This window comes from Lycorma delicatula, chromosome 13, assembly GCF_047948215.1.
Source record: "Lycorma delicatula isolate Av1 chromosome 13, ASM4794821v1, whole genome shotgun sequence".
In the NCBI taxonomy this organism is placed as follows: domain Eukaryota; kingdom Metazoa; phylum Arthropoda; class Insecta; order Hemiptera; family Fulgoridae; genus Lycorma; species Lycorma delicatula.
In genome coordinates this window covers 10235079-10254087 of record NC_134467.1, presented here as the reverse complement: position 1 = coordinate 10254087, position 19009 = coordinate 10235079, and the positions used below count along the sequence as shown (strand labels likewise).

General features: G+C 31.4%; 1 long non-coding RNA gene across 3 annotated transcripts; it reads left to right on the top strand.

Moving 5' to 3' along the window:
* The first annotated feature begins 7904 nt into the window (after positions 1 to 7904).
* Positions 7905 to 18757, top strand: LOC142334150 (uncharacterized). Of its 3 annotated transcripts, XR_012758786.1 has the most exons (5): positions 7905 to 8025; positions 8311 to 8388; positions 8508 to 8595; positions 9281 to 9429; positions 18144 to 18757. It is a non-coding gene; the product is annotated as an uncharacterized LOC142334150 (long non-coding RNA). The 3 variants fall into 3 exon arrangements; XR_012758784.1 differs by lacking the exon at positions 9281 to 9429; XR_012758785.1 differs by lacking the exon at positions 9281 to 9429 and having other exon boundaries at positions 17038 to 18757.
* The last annotated feature ends 252 nt before the right edge of the window (positions 18758 to 19009 follow it).

Here is a 19009-nt window from a genome sequence, read left to right as displayed (position 1 = left end):
AGCCAAAATCTAATAACAAAGAAATCTTTAATGTGAAATCTCTGAATTATACAATTGTAAGCTTTGAAGCTCCGTATATCAAAAAATAGGTGGCCCAACGCAAACGTTGTCAACCCTGAGAAAGTTACAATGCGTGGACCTTCTGATTGCTATAAGAATGGGCTGATAGCTTACGGGCCTACCTAAGCTGAACGAGTTAAAATGGGTAGTTTCTGTGGTCAGCGAGCTACTGATAACTGGAGTTTTCAAGGGCTCATGTATATCGTAGACCATATATTAAAATTTGAGCAAATGATGGGGATTGTGATTGACAGGATGTTCGGACTTGAGTCGTCTTGAGGAAAAATGAATAACATTCTCAGACTAGCTATCTGGAATGCTAACGAGTTGTCTGACAAGAAGTTGATTTGGAAGCGTTTTTAAATGTTAATAAGATTGATCTAATGCTTGTGTCTGAAATACGGTTCACTGGTAAAGATTTTGCCAAGTTTCATGGCTATAAAATGTTTTGCACCAACTACCCATCAGGGAATGCGCATGGCGATACCTCTGTTATTATTTCTTTCTTTTTACTGTTTAGATAATATTATTTAGATAATATACAACCACCAAAGAACACCGGTATCCACGATCTAGTATTCAAGTCCGTGTAAAAATAGCTGGCTTTACTAGGACTTGAACGCTGGAACTCTCGACTTCCAAATCAGCTGATTTGGGAAGACGCGTTCACCACTAGACCAACCCGGTGGGTCATCTCTGTAATTATTAGAAGTACGTTTTCTCATTATGTATCACTTAAACACAAACAGTACTTTTTGCAGGCCACCACCGTGGTTGTCCACGATGGACGATCAGAGTTTTCTGTCTCCTCTGTTTATTGCCCACCACGACATGCTGTGCGACGGATCAGTTTACACCATTCTTCAGATCTTTGGGTCCAAGATTCATCTGTCGAGGAGATTGGAATTCTAAGCACTTACAATGGGAATCGCGACTGAATCACCAAAAGGCAGGCAACATTTCCTGTCACTGCTGAAGATAATTTGGAGTGTTTTGTCATCGGGACGACCAACCTACTGTCCTACGGATGTAAATAAAATTCCGGATGTCCTGGATTTTTTCGTTTTTAAGGGTATTTCTAAGAACTATTTACATATTGATACACATTTTGACTTGTCACATCATACACCGGTTGTACTTACAAGGTCTTTTACCATTACGCTAACTGCTAGATCTCCCACTTTGTTTAATAAGTTTACTCTTGCTTCAGATGCAATATTCAAGGCAAAAGTGGTGTTTTGCCTGAAGCTGAATAATTTAAGCTTCTAGCAATTTCCCTATAATGTTCACCATTGGAGATTAAAGCTTCTAGGTTCCCAACCAAGTTAGAGTTGGAAAGATTTAAGTTTACAGTAGCTAAACCTATATTTTTTTAGAATTATCTTTGTATATACTGACTGCTCCATCTCTATAAATTTGTCCATTACTGTAATCTTTATCCCAAGATAATTTTCCACTTCATTTGATTTTAATTTAAATCAAGAATTTAACTTTGTGATTAGATTCATGAAGATTGAAGAAGAACCTTGCCTTCTTCTAGACCACACTGCTGTAAGAAGTGTGTTAAGTGTTTATAAACAATGGAAACTTGTTTAAGGCCATACAGAATGTTTAATGATTTGTTTTATTTCATTTCATTTTCATTGGTACAGTTCTATTTAATGTATATGAATTTAATTTAATTGTATATTATTTAATTATATTATTAAATATATTAATAATATATATGATTTAATTATTTATATGTATATTATTTTATTTAATTTAATTGCTTCATACCGCTAAGCAATTTGGATAAATGGAGTTCAGAATGCAACCAGGATCTTGCCACCTCACAAATGATTCTGATTTCTCCATCAGAGTCAACTACTCCAGATTGTTGTGGAGTATAAGATACTGTCATAGAATGTTAACACTTGGCATTAATTTTTCCTAGCCTGATTCAACTGTAGCACGGTGTTTGTTATTAGATGGACATACATTTGACTTATAACCCTTTAACTTGCATTTACAACAAATAAGTACCACTTTACGTTTTTAGAGAGATGACCTAATCTTCTACATTACTTGCCATTGTGATTAGCCTTACCATAACTCCCCTATGTGTGTCTAACACACACTCCCCTGTGTGTTAGACCTACAAGCACACTTCTTGAGAATTGACCTTGAATTAAGGATGTTTCATGTCCTTTTAACCTCAATTCATAGTTTAAAAGTTGCTCCTGCTATTTAGACTGTCTTCTGTTGGCAAGTCGTGCCATGTGATGTAAATGGGGTAAAATTCTTGAGGCAATATTTGTAAAATCCATGCACATGTCATCCACATATATTGTTTTGCCTAAGAGTGTCATTTTATTTGAAGTTCATCGTACTTGACATTGTAGTTCATTGTACTTGACAAGAGAAATGTCAGATTTCTTTTAATTCAACCATACTTTTTTGGACAGTGATGTAACTATCTTTCCCAAAAAAAATTTCTGTCTAGCGAAAGAATAATTCTTTCTTGCCCTCTCCATTTGCTATGTTCTATTCACCAGTTTCTTCTGATAACATTTCCAGTCTCAGGCTTTGCAAAGGTTTCATTAATAACTTGAAAAAATTATCTCACTTTGTGAGATAATTATCGTTATCCAATAATGTTGGATTGCCAACATCGTTTGATAACCATATACTCATATTTCGAACAATATAAAAGAAAAACCCACACGTCTATTTCCCATCTATGTGTTAATAACTGAAAATTGCCTGCTCCTCTACTATGTCCAGTAAAACTCACTAAAATAAAAAGAGATCGGTTTCAAAAAACTATTTGTTGTGACACTCAACAAAGGAATAAAAAACGCAAAGACAGAATAAAAACATCTTCGTAACTAACTAAATTCATGTGTCTACTTAATAATATCGCAAACTATCAATTCTATTAAAAAGCCTCTGAAATGAAATAGCATTACACAAAAATTAGAATTATAAATATTTGAAAGAGATATATAAAACATATAAACATTGTACTTCAATATTAATATGCCTGTGTTATTAGTTTTTACTCTTGTTTATTAACTTTTAATATGTAATATAAAATTTGTTGTTTGAAATGATAAATTGAATAAATCGGTTATTGCTAAAGTGAGTGCTACAATTTCCAGACGCAAAAGAAATTGCTTCTTTTCTAGCGTATATCATGAGATTCCACATGTATCCACAGACAAGGCATAATTTGAAACGTTTAATCCTGTGCTGATGCTTTTTATTGGACAGTATTGATGAAAGACAAGTGGTCCCCCTGAAAAGAATTATATTCATAGATTCACTTCTTTTCCTGAGAATTCATTGCATCTTGAAACTTTGGAAGAAGTTAGTCGATGAGTTGGTGAACCTTGTATAGTCTTTCGTATGGTACATTTTCATTGTTTGAAACATGGAACATTCTCAGAAGAATCTCAAATATGTTAGCTTACCAACCTGTTTATAATACAATAGACTTACTATATACTTGAGATTATACCAAGACCCATCCACAAAATTATCCCACAGAATCTTTTCATTTCATTTATGTCAGGTGGATTGCATTTATTCAATCAAGAGCTTTTTTTTTATAATTCTCGGTTGGTTTCTTTCTCTTTTCAAATTCAAACTTTTGTTTTGCATAATGATTTGTTTCATTGACTAATAAATTGAAAATGGCATGATTGATAAAAAGTGCATAATACACATCTTGGGGGTTGGCATTTGCTGTTATTTCATCATTAACTAACAGTGGAAAGTCATTGGGAAAAATAATGGGATTTTCCCTGGCAGGTCCTCATAAAATATATTTTATATTAAAGTTCTTAACTGCAGTTAAATTAGATTCACCAACTCCTTCATTGTATAGTGCGCACTGTTGAAAACATTGGAGCATTGGAGAGTCGAATGGTGCACACTCCAAAGATGTCTCAGTTTGACCAGGAATACAAGAAATCTGAATATTGCTGCCACTACTTACTTATGTCAACCGAATTAGTGACAAATTCAGACAGATTCATGGTTCTATCATAACTTTCTTCCGAATCACTCTTTATAAACCTCTAATTTTTTGTCTTTTCATTTACAACCGGTTTGTCAAATTTTGATCTGTATTAAGAGTTTTCATCAGAATCTGTGCCAAAATCAGAATATTATCACTAAAAATCATTCAAAAATAAATCAAAACAAAAACTTTATGCTGAAAAATACTAGAATTAGGTTTGGAATAAAAACTTACTTGTAGAGAATTTATTTCTGAATAAATGAAAGTAAATAAAATCTATTAAAATTAAACAGAAATGTAGTCAATTAAAAAGCAAAACACACAAACTGTATCTGGAACTAAACAAAAATAAATAGGAAACTTATCAGCAACAGAAAACATGAATAAAAAATATATTTAAAAATAAATCACATTCATTTCTACAAATCAAAGAATCAGTGAGCCAAGAGCCATGTCACATGGCCTCGCAGAGAGATTTAATGTGAGCCTCATATGGCATCATGTATTAATATTCGCTTGTGTTCTTATCTTTTTCATTGAGAAAGCTTGCATCAGTATCAAACATAACCTCAATCAAGCCACCATAAAGCATAATAAAAAAACAAATGATTAAGGATTATAAGAGGGCTGTTTATGAGAAGAGTAAAGGTAAGAATAAGTTTTTATATATACACATTTTTTTTATTAAGGATATTTATTTAAATTTTTGTTTTTTTTATAGACGATGAATGGGCCTGTAAATAATAATTTTAGTAATGAAGCTCTGCTTCTTAATAAAAATATTAAGACTGAACAGGATAATGTAGCAGAAATGGTATGTTTTTTTTTACCACATCATACGACTGAACATACATCACATGAACATGTAAGCATTTTTATTTTTTATTTTTTGTATATTTGGTCAACTTAGGAAAATGAAGCAATAATTTTACATTCATTTCTCATTTTTATGCATATTTTATTTCGTGGAATTTCAACAGTTTATTCTTTTGCTTTCCCTCTTTTGACCAAATTTTGTTTCTTTTTCTACTTTTCTTTGAAATCTTTACAGGTTCCATATTGTACTACTACTTCAAATATTTTCATATTGGTTACAACCATTGAAATCTGTTGATATCCATTCTTTTTTCTGTAAATGTGGTTGAAAGTCTGTTTTGTGAGGTTGAAAAAGATTTGACTGTTCATTTTCTGATGGAATTGACATTTTCTCGGTTTAATTGTATTTGTAAATGTCTTTATTACTTCTAAATTTGCATCCATTTTCTTGTATTATTATTGCTCTAGAATCTTTCTCAAGTTTTAGTCTATTTTTCTATTGGATTTATTTTATCTGATTTTGGCATCTGCTGAGATGTTCTTGTTGAAAATATCTTTTGTTAGTTGGTAGACTAATTTTTATTTTTCTCATTCTTGTTTGAGTGGCTTTTTTTATCTAAATCATTAATTTGAATTTATTTCTCCTGTATTTTTAAATTTATGTTATTGATTTTTCCATATTTCGTTTTTAGTGATTGGAGGGAAATTTTGGTTGGTCATGAATTCTGTATTTTTCAAGGAAATCTTTAGCCTTATTTTCTCTGCAAATTGTTTTAGGTAGTTTACTTGTTCAGTTGCCTTTTCAAGATTCTCCAAGAAAATTGTAATGCTGTCAACAAAGGCTAAGCACTTAATTCCAATTCTTTTCAGTTTCAGACCTAATTTTATGTAGTGGTGTGTTCCAACTTTTTTCAACCTCTTTTCCCGTTCTTCTATTACTTTCTCTATCAAACAGATAGAGGGAATTGATTCTAAACCACTCACTTGACTTCTGTTTTAATTTCTAATTCTTCTTGATTTTGTGTTTGGAAGAGTCTGTTAAGTAATGTTAATCGTGTTGGGATCCACACCAAATTCTTCTGGGATGTTAAATGAGAAAGTTCTATAGATTGAGTTGTATGCGTTTTTGAAATCTACGAAGACAATTACTTAGTTTTTATGTTGTAATTTTTTCCCTAATTATATTTTTAAGGTTCCAGATTTGTTCTACACATGATCTTACTTTTCTGAATCCTTTTTCTTATTGTCACAGTTGTTAAGTCTATGATCAATTCAATTCTGAAATATATTTATTTAATTGAAATAGACACGCATGAAACCCATTTATACAAAATCATTTTAAAAAAACTTAAATACATAACAAAATTAGCCTTCATAAGTTAGAATAGCTCTTGATAAGGTATTAAGTGTACTGTAAGTGTACTTTACGCAGTAAAGGTAGCGCCTATTAATAGGTAATCTAATAGAATATATTGAACCAAGAAGATATTGAAAATTATCCCTAAGCAATGTAATTATTAATATATGCAAGTCAAAAAGCTGCAGTAAATGAGGATAGTCAAAATAATTGCTAAAAATTTTATTTGAAAATATTAAATCTGTCCTCATCAGAGATTATTCTTGGAATTTGTAAGAAATTAAAAATATGAATGAATATCTAAAAAGATTCCATGTGGTATTTTTAGTAATTTTATTTGCAAGTCAGCAAAAGGTCACCAGACAACAGAGCCATAATTTAGTACTATATAATTACATAACCTAAAATTCTGCAGAGTTAATATTTCTGAAATCTGTAGAGAATCTTTAAAAAATGTACAGTTATTAGTGACTTAGATAAAGTATTACCAGTGCATTTGCTGAAGGAAACTTGCTCTCACAACATACATTTAAGTCTTTAATAGAAGATACCTTTTGCATTGCACTATTATTTTGTATTATTCATTTACAGTTATATCAACATTTGCAAACTTTCCAAATTGAGTAGTCAATTTTTTTTTTTTCGTTGAAAGAAATACTATTTAAGTCACATCATTATTGCACAAAGTTTAAGTCAATTGGAAGTCATAGAATATCAACTAGATTTGTAATAGTAGGCTTAAACAATTTCATATCATCTGAAAAAAAAAAGTGAATTGCATATGAATAAAAACTAATGTCATTTATAAATATCATGAAAATTGGAGAACCCAAATTGATGCCTTGTCTTACTCCACATTTAACATAAATAGGCTTAGAGATAAAATTATCAATTTTAACGAAGGGAATTCTGTTTATATGAAATGAATGTATCCAAGACAATAATTTATTATTAAATCCACATGCTGCAAGTTTTTTAGTAAGTAATTTGATATTTATTTACTACATCAAACGCACAGTGAAAATCAGTATAAATTGCATAAGATAATTACCATCATTTAGTACATCAATAGTATCTTCCAAATATACATACAAGTTTGTTCGTGTAGATTTACCTTAGAAAAAACTATGTTGTTTGGGAACTGTATAAATTTCTATATGCAGTGCATGATTTTCATATAAATTATCTTACTCAAGAGCTTGGCAAAAAATTGCATTTGCTAAGGGCAATAATTTTTGATATCTGAATGTCACCATTTTTAAATAATGAGCATACGCAAAAAAGTTTTCAAACACTAGGAAAAAGTAGAGTATTTGAAGAATGATTGAAGAGTTTAGTTAAAACCTATATAAAAAAGGCAGAGCATATCTTCATTAAAAGAGTATGTTTACCAGAAAAAATATTATTTATTATTAAAAAGTAATAATAATTAATAGTTTTAATTTTAAATAATATGTGTAATCATATCTTATCTTTTTAGCAAACACAGATATCTGTAATTTCCCTTTTCGGTTTTCCTGTTTACCTAGAAAAAATATTACTATTAAAAAATAATAATTATAATTATAATAATAATAGTTTTTAATTTAAAACAATATGTTTAATCAAATCTTATCTTTTGTAGCATATAAAATATCTGTAATTCACTATTTTATTTTGTGCGGTTTACCGATTAAAAAACTTGATTTTACATCAAGTTTATCAGTTTTATATAAAAGCCAGCAGAATTTTCATACATTCATAGTGTGTTCTTAGTGCAAACGTGTACGTCAAAACCATTATATAGGTGAGCAAAACACTTTCTTAATAATAATTAGATTTTAAGATTTAAATAATATCTTATAATTTAATGTTAAGATTTAATTCATAATAAGTAAAAACAAGGAAGTGGATGACAGTGACTGGGAGTAATCTGACTAAACCCCTTATCTTAATTGAATTGAGACCGACTGATGAAGATACTGGCATGTAGACTAAGGTTAATATCTGTTGAAATGTAAATTTAAATAAATATCTATAATAATATAGTTTAGCATGTGAATAAATATTAATATATTCACTTCTTTTTCAGATTAAATTAAAACAAAGTGTTGTTTCTTATTATACTCTTCTTTTTTATGGTGGTATCTTGCATCATCTTATTACAAAGGTAAGCAACCTTTCATTATGAAAATAGTTTAAATGTAAATGCATTCACCAAAATAATTACACATTAATTCTTTTTTCAATAGTGTAAATAAATAATATATTCCTCGTTCTCTTTTCCAGATTAAGTTCATTGCAAAACGGTGTGGGATTTCAAATTATATTACTCTTTTTACGGTGTTGGTCATTCTTGTAACAACTTAATACAAAGGTAAGCAATCTTTCATTATGAACTACCATTCCAGAATAATTACAGATTAATTGGTATTAGTTAATATTTTTGTTTCATTCTTATATATTATGAAATAGTAATATATTATCGTTTTCTTTTTTAGATTAAATTCAATTTAAAAAACGAAAAGATTGCTTACCTGATAAAGGTAAGCAATCAAAATGTGTATACAAAAAAGAAATCAATTTACCGTAACTAATATGTACACAGATGATGTTGATGATGATGATGATATTGAAGTATGTGTTGATTGTGCTGGTATTGGTTCTGAGTGTCAAACCGTGTGGGACTTGGTTCCTGATTGTTCTAATTTAGACAGATTATTAGATGCTTGTGAAGTATATTTTCCTGATTACTTAGTAGAAATGGTTTTAGATTCCTATTTAGAATAATGTAAAATGGAAATGGATATAGATGTACGTTATGCAGAGTGATAACAGAAAATCCCATTCCATTTTTGCAGATATTTCATCCGCTACATCGTATCGGATGGAGTGGGATTATCTATTATTAAATAGTAAATATTTAAATTTGTAATTTTATTTTATAAGTAGTAGTATAATTCAACTTTTACAGTTGGAACAAACCCAGTTGATAGATAACGATTTAAATAGTGACAGGTTTCTGTTAACATTATATGTATAATGAATTTATATGTCCCCAGAGCAAATAAAACGAGTTATATGAAGTTCTTTTGAAGTACTGCTCCTAGATCGTGAAACATACTTCCTAATCATATAAAGACCAGTAGGAACCTAAACACTTTCTTAAAGCTACTAAGACGATGGCTAATTAATATCGATGACGCTGAAAGTACGTTCCATGTAATTACATGATTTATGATTACATATATAATTAATTATAATCCTTTATACTATTATTCTTAACATAGTAATAGATTTTTTACATATATAACTTAACGAGTAGCACCGGATGAAAGGTTTATTAGTAAACATAAATATTTGACGACGATTGATCTTCTGTATACTTGACTGCAGAAAAGATAAGTTGCCACCAGAGTAAATCATGAATTGAACCAAAACTAATCGTCCTGTATAAGATAAAACCGTTTACTTTTCCCCTTACTCTAACTAAAAAGATTATTAGAAAAGGAATGGTGCCAGAAAACGGGCAAGACCCTTCTGGACACCTAATCTTTCATCTTTTACAAATCATATCAATTAAGTATAATTAAGTTAAGTTAAGTAATAAATATTAAATTGTATTATAAAATAATGTTAAATTAAGTACGATTAAGTTAAGTAATATTATAATTAGTATTAGGATTACTTCATTAATTATTAATTCTGTAAAAGTGAAAGAAATAAAAAATAATAAAATAAATTATTGACGACTGCACAATTAGGATATAAAATTCTACCAGATATAATGATTTATGATGAAAAATGAAAAGTAATAGCGCGGCGGATGGTTCAAGTGTGTATTCTTGAAAGGCAACAGCATTCAGTATTTTATTGCACTTTGGCTAATTTTGACTGTGTCAGATTTAATGAAAATATTAGAGATAATCAAGTGCAATTATTAGCATGTAGTTGTTTGTTGATTGTTTCTAAATATTTTGAAGTTGATCCTATACCGATCCATAAATTAGTTGAATATACGATGACTGCATATTGTCGTAGATTTGCAGATTTCAGGTGCGAGCGTTTGCCAGTGCCAGTGTCACTGCGTTGCACTGGTGAATAGCAGGTATTACACCACACCATTTTGTTTATGCTGTTGTGTCTAAGATGTGGAGCATAATTTGCAAACTGGAGGTGGTCGTGAATAGAACACATGAACTGATAAATGAATGTTTTGTTATCGCTAATATTAACAGATTTGCTGTTAGTAATGTTGTTGCGATATGTATTGCGACGGCGATAAAATCCCGCAATATTCCATTAAATATTAGACAAATTTTTTTAAAGATAGGATTTATTATTCGTATTTCTAAAAATGAATTCGAAAGATTTTTCATTGAAATAATAAAACTCTGTCCCTTGCAGATGTCTAAGCAGCAACAAGAGTTATTCGATTTGCTAGCTGACGAAGACATAATGATGATAGAAGATTTAGCTCGAACTGCAACGGATGATGACGATCTCTTACCGTCAAATTCAGCGGTTGGTCGTCAGCCAGTAGCGACCGCTAATCCGCCGGTAACACGATCCGTAATCGTTGATGGACAGGTTCCATCAACTTCAGCGGTTGGTCGCTTGCAAGTAGCATCCTTTAATCCGCAGGTAACATGATTCGCGATCGTTGGATAGATTCCATCATTCTTGGGGGGGTGGTCGTCGGCTTGCAACGGTAGCCTCTCGTCGTAAAGTTAATAAAAATCAAAAAGCGGCTCCGTCTACATAAGTAGACGAGACTAATAAGTTTAACTTGATGGATATTCTAATTAAATTCTATACTATGGGGTTGCTCTGTATAAATGATCGGGAAGGGGCGTTTGCTAGACTCGATAAAAGAAATTTACTGACGAATCTAATTTCATTAGTAAATGTATTAACGTTAGCTTTGACAACGATAAAATCTAAACGACAAGTAGATACTTCCTTAGATGACAACCAGATGGGGGAAACGAATGAAAATTGTCGAACATTGCCGATATCTTTCCTCTTAGATAGCATAAAACATATCACGGCAGCGGACAAGAAACAATTCGATGAAGCCGATGTAAATCTACTGCGGTTTATATTATAAAGCCGCAGAAAGGAACCAAACGGACTTTGAAAGAGGCCTTACTCGGGGAAGAGGATGAAAAAAGATTTCCTCAGTCATATGAACAATATATTCGCGTTTTATTAGATGAAATGCAAATTGATCTAACACACCTCTTACCGCGGGTGATTAATTAGTTAAAATTGAATTATCTAAAGCCGCTGATATCGAAGGTAAAGATCGGAAAGCGCGGTATGGGAAGGCTCTTAACCTTGCTAATTTTGTCGTTAACGAAGGAAGTCCGGTTCTTGTTACATTCTATTACCTGGTGTTGCAGGCCATTGAAAAAGTAAAAAATGACGAGTGCTAAAAGAATCGTGAGGAAGATAGCAAGCGTGGAGCCGTTTTCTGAGTGAACCTCTTCTGGTTGTCTGTAGTGTAGTGGTAGTAATAATTGTAGTTGGTAATTAAAATTCTTTTCGGTTTTTTTTTTTTTTTGTGTCTTCAGTCATTTGACTGGTTTGATGCAGCTCTCCAAGATTCCCTATCTAGTGCTAGTCGTTTCATTTCAGTATACCCTCTACATCCTACATCCCTAACAATTTGTTTTACATACTCCAAACCTGGCCTGCCTACACAATTTTTCCCTTCTACCTGTCCTTCCAATATTAAAGCGACTATTCCAGGATGCCTTAGTATGTGGCCTATAAGTCTGTCTCTTCTTTTAACTATATTTTTCCAAATGCTTCTTTCTTCATCTATTTGCCGCAATACCTCTTCATTTGTCACTTTATCCACCCGTCTGATTTTTAACATTCTCCTATAGTACCGCATTTCAAAAGCTTCTAATCTTTTCTTCTCAGATACTCCGATCGTCCAAGTTTCACTTCCATATAAAGCGACACTCCAAACATACACTTTCAAAAATCTTTTCCTGACATTTAAATTCATTTTCGGTTTTTATACATTGCAAATTCAAAATAGATGCAAGCGTATCCGATTAATGCAAATAGGAAGAACAGACCAATTTCAATCGATAGAAAATGCGTTTACTTGCAATCTCCAAAGGTATTATAAAAATACTGATAGTAATGCAAAAGACATTTGTAATTTTTTAGAGAATTTAAAAAGCGATGTACTACTAGATTGTACGTACGGTAAAGAGTTATAATGAGACCAAAGACAAAAAACGTGCAGTTGCTCAATGTATATAGCGTAGCAGAACTTATCGATAATGTTATTTGGCGAATTATTGATGAAGAAGCCGCTTTTGAGGGGAAAGGGAGCGGGGGTGGACACTGGTGTTTATCGATGGTATTCTGATAAGAATTAATAAATACCAACCTTTGCGTGGTACTATGTATCTCCCATTACCAAAATAAATATATAGGCGAAAGGCGGTTATAAATATTAAAAATAATGATGATTACTGCTTTAAAGGGGCTATTCTTTGTAAATACATGGAAGGCCGGAATCGGGAAAGCGTAGACGAAAAATATAGAAAACTAATGAATCGGTACGATTTTAGTGTGATAATTTTTCCTACATTATTACGTGAAATACATTATTTTGAAAAGAAAAAAATTTTTCTGTGAAAGTTTACTCGTTAGACGATCAGAAACAAGTTTTTCCTGTTAAGGTGTGTGACAGTGAGTTGGAAGACCGTTTTGATTTGCTTTTGTTAAAGTAGAATGATACTTTAAGGTCATTATTGTTATGTATCAGATTTTTCCCGTTTAGTTTCCAGCCGACTGAGTAAACATAGTCGTAAAATAGTAATTTGTAAGCAATGTTTTATGCATTATAAACATGATTCTGAAAGCGAACGCAAGATGAAAACTCCCTTGGAATTATGTAAAAAAAATAGAAAAGAAAAAAATGTGAAAAAGAATTTACACGTGACTTACTACCGCAGCATGACCACTGTCACCTTACCGGCAGATATCGTACTGCATTATGTCACAAAAGAATATGTTAAGACAAAATCGCATGAAATTCCTGTATTCATTCATAATTTGTCTAATTATGATTCGCACTTTATTATTAGACAGCTAAGTTTTTTTTTTTTTTGTCTTCAGTCATTTGACTGGTTTGATGCAGCTCTCCAAGATTCCCTATCTAGTGCTAGTCGTTTCATTTCAGTATACCCTCTACATCCTACATCCCTAACAATTTGTTTTACATATTCCAAACGTGGCCTGCCTACACAATTTTTCCCTTCTACCTGTCCTTCCAAAATTAAAGCGACTGTTCCAGGATGCCTTAGTATGTGGCCTATAAGTCTGTCTCTTCTTTTAACTATATTTTTCCAAATGCTTCTTTCGTCATCTATTTGCCGCAATACCTCCTCATTTGTCACTTTATCCACCCATCTGATTTTTAACATTCTCCTATAGCACCGCATTTCAAAAGCTTCTAACCTTTTCTTCTCAGATACTCCGATTGTCCAAGTTTCACTTCCATATAAAGCGACGCTCCAAACATACACTTTCAAAAATCTTTTCCTGACATTTAAATTAATTTTTGATGTAAACAACTTATATTTCTTACTGAAGGCTCGTTTAGCTTGTGCTATTCGGCATTTTATATCGCTCCTGCTTCGTCCATCTTTAGTAATTCTACTTCCCAAATAACAAAATTCTTCTACCTCCATAATCTTTTCTCCTCCTATTTTCACATTCAGTGGTCCATCTTTGTTATTTCTACTACATTTCATTACTTTTGTTTTGTTCTTGTTTATTTTCTTGCGTAGGACTTCATCTATGCCGTTCGTTGTTTCTTCTAAATCCTTTTTATTCTCGGCTAGAATTACTATATCATCAGCAAATCGTAGCATCTTTATCTTTTCATCTTGTACTGTTACTCCGAATCTAAATTGTTCTTTAACATCATTAACTGCTAGTTCCACGTAAAGATTAAAAAGTAACGGAGATAGAGAACATCCTTGTCGGACTCCCTTTCTTATTATGGCTTCTTTCTTATGTTCTTCAATTGCTACTGTTGCTGTTTGGTTCCTGTACATGTTAGCAATTGTTCTTCTATCTCTGTATTTGAACCCTAATTTTTTTAAAATGCTGAACATTTTATTCCAGTCTACGTTATCGAATGCCTTTTCTAGGTCTATAAACGCCAAGTATGTCGGTTTGTTTTTCTTTAATCTTCCTTCTACTATTAATCTGAGGCCTAAAATTGCTTCCCTTGTCCCTATACTTTTCCTGAAACCAAATCGGTCTTCTCCTAACACTTCCTCCACTCTCCTCTCAATTCTTCTGTATAGAATTCTAGTTAAGATTTTTGATGCATGACTAGTTAAACTAATTGTTCTGTATTCTTCACATTTATCTGCCCCTGATTTCTTTGGTATCATTACTATAACACTTTTTTTGAAGTCTGACGGAAATTCCCCTTTTTCATAAATATTACACACCAGTTTGTATAATCTATCAATCGCCTCCTCCCCTGCACTGCGCAGTAATTCTACAGGTATTCCGTCTATTCCAGGAGCCTTTCTGCCATTTTAATCTTTTAAACAGCTAGGTTACGATACAAAAAATATTTATGCTATACCAAACTCTGTAGAAAAATTTATCTCGTTTTCAAAAAATATATCGATAAACTGTCCATTCAGTTCGCGGATTCGTTTCGATTTATGCCGGATAGTCTTTAGGTTCTGGTTTCAAATCTACCCGTATGTAAATTAAATCATATCAGGAAATAGTTTTCTGAAAATGAACTCCCGTTAGTAACGCGCAAAGGTGTGTATCCTTATGAATATACCAGCTCTTGGTCTGTGTTAGACGAAACAGAGCTACCGTCTAAAGAAAAGTTTCATAGCAGTCTAACCGGCTCGAGTGTAGATGATAAAGATTATGCTCGCGTGAAAACTATGTGGGATTATTTTAAATCCCAACACGATAATGGCGTCTTGGAGATTATAGTGATCTATATCTTAAATGCGATATTTTGTTGTTACCCGACGTATTTGAAAATTTTAAATCCTTGTGTCTTATGGAATATGGACTGGATTGCGCACATTATCTTACCGCACCAGGTTTTTCGTTTGAAGCTATGTAATATAAAACAAAAGTAAATCTTGAACTGCTGTCCGATTATGATATGATTCTTTTTTTCGAGAAAGGAATTTCGATGTGCGTTACGAAATACGCTTCTGCAAATAATCCTTATGTAAAAGACGGTTTCGATTCTCACTCCCCTCGGAAGTATCTTATCTATATCAATGCCAATAATTTATACGGTTGGGCCGTGAGTAGGTATTTACCTTTCAAAAATTTGATGTGGGTCCGCGATGATTTAAAAGATATCCTAAAAGACGTGTATAGTATTTCTGCAGAATCCCGAATAGGATCGACATTGAATACCCTGAGAGCGTGCATTTAGATCACAACGAGTTACCATTCCTCCCAGAGAATAAACCACCACCTTTTTCTAAACGATGCAAATTACTAGCTACTTTAGAGACGAAGAAAAATTAAATTTGTCATTATGAAGTCTTGAAACAAGCCGTTTGTCACGGTTTAAAAGTAATTAAAGCGCACAGAATTCTCCAGTTTGAACAAGAAAAATGGTTGAAACCGTATATTGATCTAAATACGGCTAATAGGCAGGCGGCATCGAATGATTTTTTTAAATTAATGAACAATGCGGTATATGGAAAACGAAAGAAAACGAATAAATTTAAATTTAGTTTCACGCCCGTGTCGTCTTTCCAAACTTATATGTAAACCTACATTCTTAGACAGGTAAATTTACGATGAAAATTTATGCGCTGTACAGTATTCTAAAGAGAAAATATATTTTGATAAACCGATTTACATAGGTTTAGCCGTCTTAGATTTAAGCAAAACACTAATGTATCAATTTCATTACAATGTTATAAAATCAAAATATGGCTCGCACGTTAAATTATTATATATGGATACAGACAGTTTTTTTATCAAATTGAAACTTTTGATTTTTATCATGACGTGCAAAACTAAAATTTTATTCAGTATTTTGACACCTCAGAGTATCCGATCAATCAACCTTGTCCATTCGTTTGCTAATAAAAATGTTCTTGGTAAATTCAAGGATGAATGTAAAAGCGTGCCGATTGTAGAATTCATAGGTTTAAGAGCGAAACTTTATACATTTAGAAACGGTGGCTGGAAAGGTAGAAAAGAAACCATAAGGCGTTAAGGAAAATGTTGTTAAAAACGAAATTACTTTAGATGATTATAAAGCCTGTTTGAAAGTCCCCGCGTCAACTTTTTATCGTAAGATGAAAATGTTTAGATCAAAAAACATTATTCATACGGTTACGGTAAATAAATCAGCGTTATGTAATTATGATGATAAAAGAATTGCAATTGATGAAGTTAATACAATCACTTACGGGCATAAAAATACGCCATTGGAATTGAGCAACCTATTTGAAAATGTCATGCTAAAAAAATTGTAATATGTTAAATGTATCATTCAATAACATCTATTTCGTTTCTTTTCAGTTTATAATGTTTTATTTTAAATCAAATTATAGTTTAACAAGACACAGGAGGTCTTTTTTACTAGTAGCATATTCAAGTTTAGCAGCGGGCAAAATCATTATAAACGGGAAATTATATTAGATAAAAGTAAATTGAACTTTAATGTAAACTATTGTGCAGAATATGATATTAAAAAGAATCCAAATCCGTTTATATGTTTAGATTGTTTGACTAAAATATTTTTTTATTTTTCTATTCACTATTACAGATGTAGCAGACCCCACAGAAACTATTTAGGAACGAAGAATGTGTTGTGTTTAAGTTGTCATCAACTGATAAATTCAGTAATATTATATCAATTTTACTTAATCCAAGACATGTAAATTCGGTTAAATTATATTTCATTAGCATTCATTTTGACGAGTGGTTTAATTATATATCAAGTGATTCATATAAACAGGTAGTGTTTATTCAGGTTAAGATTGAAAACAGTTATTTTATAATGAGTAAAACGTTTTCGCCCTGTCGGCTGGGGCATTATATAGAATACGTCTACGGTAACTCCTGTCGTAAAAGGTGACTAAAAGGGGTCACAAATTCTTCCATTATGCAGCCTATATAAAAATGTTCCTACCCTGTAAACTGAGCAATATATAGAATATGTCTACTTATTTTTTTTTTTTGTCTCCAGTCATTTGACTGGTTTGATGCAGCTCTCCACGATTCCCATCTAGTGCTAGTCGTTTCATTTCGGTATACCCCCTACATCCTACATCCCTAACAATTTGTTTTACATATTCCAAACGTGGCCTGCCTACACGGTGTTTTCCTTCTACCTGTCCTTCCAATATTAAAGCGACTATTCCAGGATGCCTTAATATGTGGCCTATAAGTCTGTCTCTTTGTTTACCTATATTTTTCCAAATGCTTCCTTCTTCATCTATTTGCCGCAATACCTCTTCATTTGTCACTTTATCCACCCATCTGATTTTTAACATTCTCCTATAGTACCGCATTTCAAAAGCTTCTAATCTTTTCTTCTCAGATACTCCGATCGTCCAAGTTTCACTTCCATATAAAGCGACGCTCAAAACATACACTTTCAAAAATCTTTTCCTGACGTTTAAATTAATTTTTGATGTAAACAAATTATATTTCTTACTGAAGGCTCGTTTAGCTTGTGCTATTCGGCATTTTATATCGCTCCTGCTTCGTCCATCTTTAGTAATTCTACTTCCCAAATAACAAAATTCTTCTACCTCCGTAATCTTTTCTCCTACTATTTTCATTTTTTTCTATGTCTACTTATATAATTTATAATTAATACTGTATAAGTTACTAAATATTTTGTATATTTTATAAAATTGTTTGTAGTTATGGAAATAATATCAAAGATGCTAGTAAACAAAAAGTTGGAAGAGGTAGAAACGTACTGCTTTAATAATACTTCCGTATTCTTAGATAGAAAACAACTTAGATCACATGTTCAAGAGTGTTCTGAATTTGCTTACTGGTTTTTTATAACTAAATTTTTAACAACTACAAGCATTAAAATTTTACGGGATGAATTTTCAACTTGCATTCGTTGATCTGTATATTTTAAATGTCATTTTTGAATTTTTTCAAATGAAAGAATTTTTTCTTAAAGAAAATTTTACGCTGTATGATGTGTGTAGTTGTAAAAAAGGAAAATTTATCAAAATTGAAAACAAAGATACAATTGTTAATATTATTCAAATTATGTTTCCAAACGTAGATTGGTTTATAGAGACGCAGTTAAATATTAATAACAAACGTTTTGAAAGATCAAAATTTATTAACATATTTTAGATAGATTACTCGTTTCCTCAAAAGCAGATGATTGTATCATTTGTTATGAAATTGCAAAAAAATATTTAAAAACAGATCAAATTAAACGATTAATAATGTCATCTATGATGTAAATCAATAAATTATTATTGTGTATCATTTAAAGATATATTATTCACTTTTTTATATTATATACTGATTGTTAATTTAAATAACTAATTACTTTGTTATAAATTTTGTTATTTCATTGTATTTATTTTTTAGAAATAAAGTTAAAACTATATTTGCTTTGTTATATTGGTTTCTTTTAAAAAATGTATTTTTAATTTATATATATATTTCATTGTATTTTATTGTTTAAAAACAAAGTTAAAACTGTATTCGCTTTGTTTTATTGGTTTCTTTTAAAAAAATGTATTTATTTAATAAAG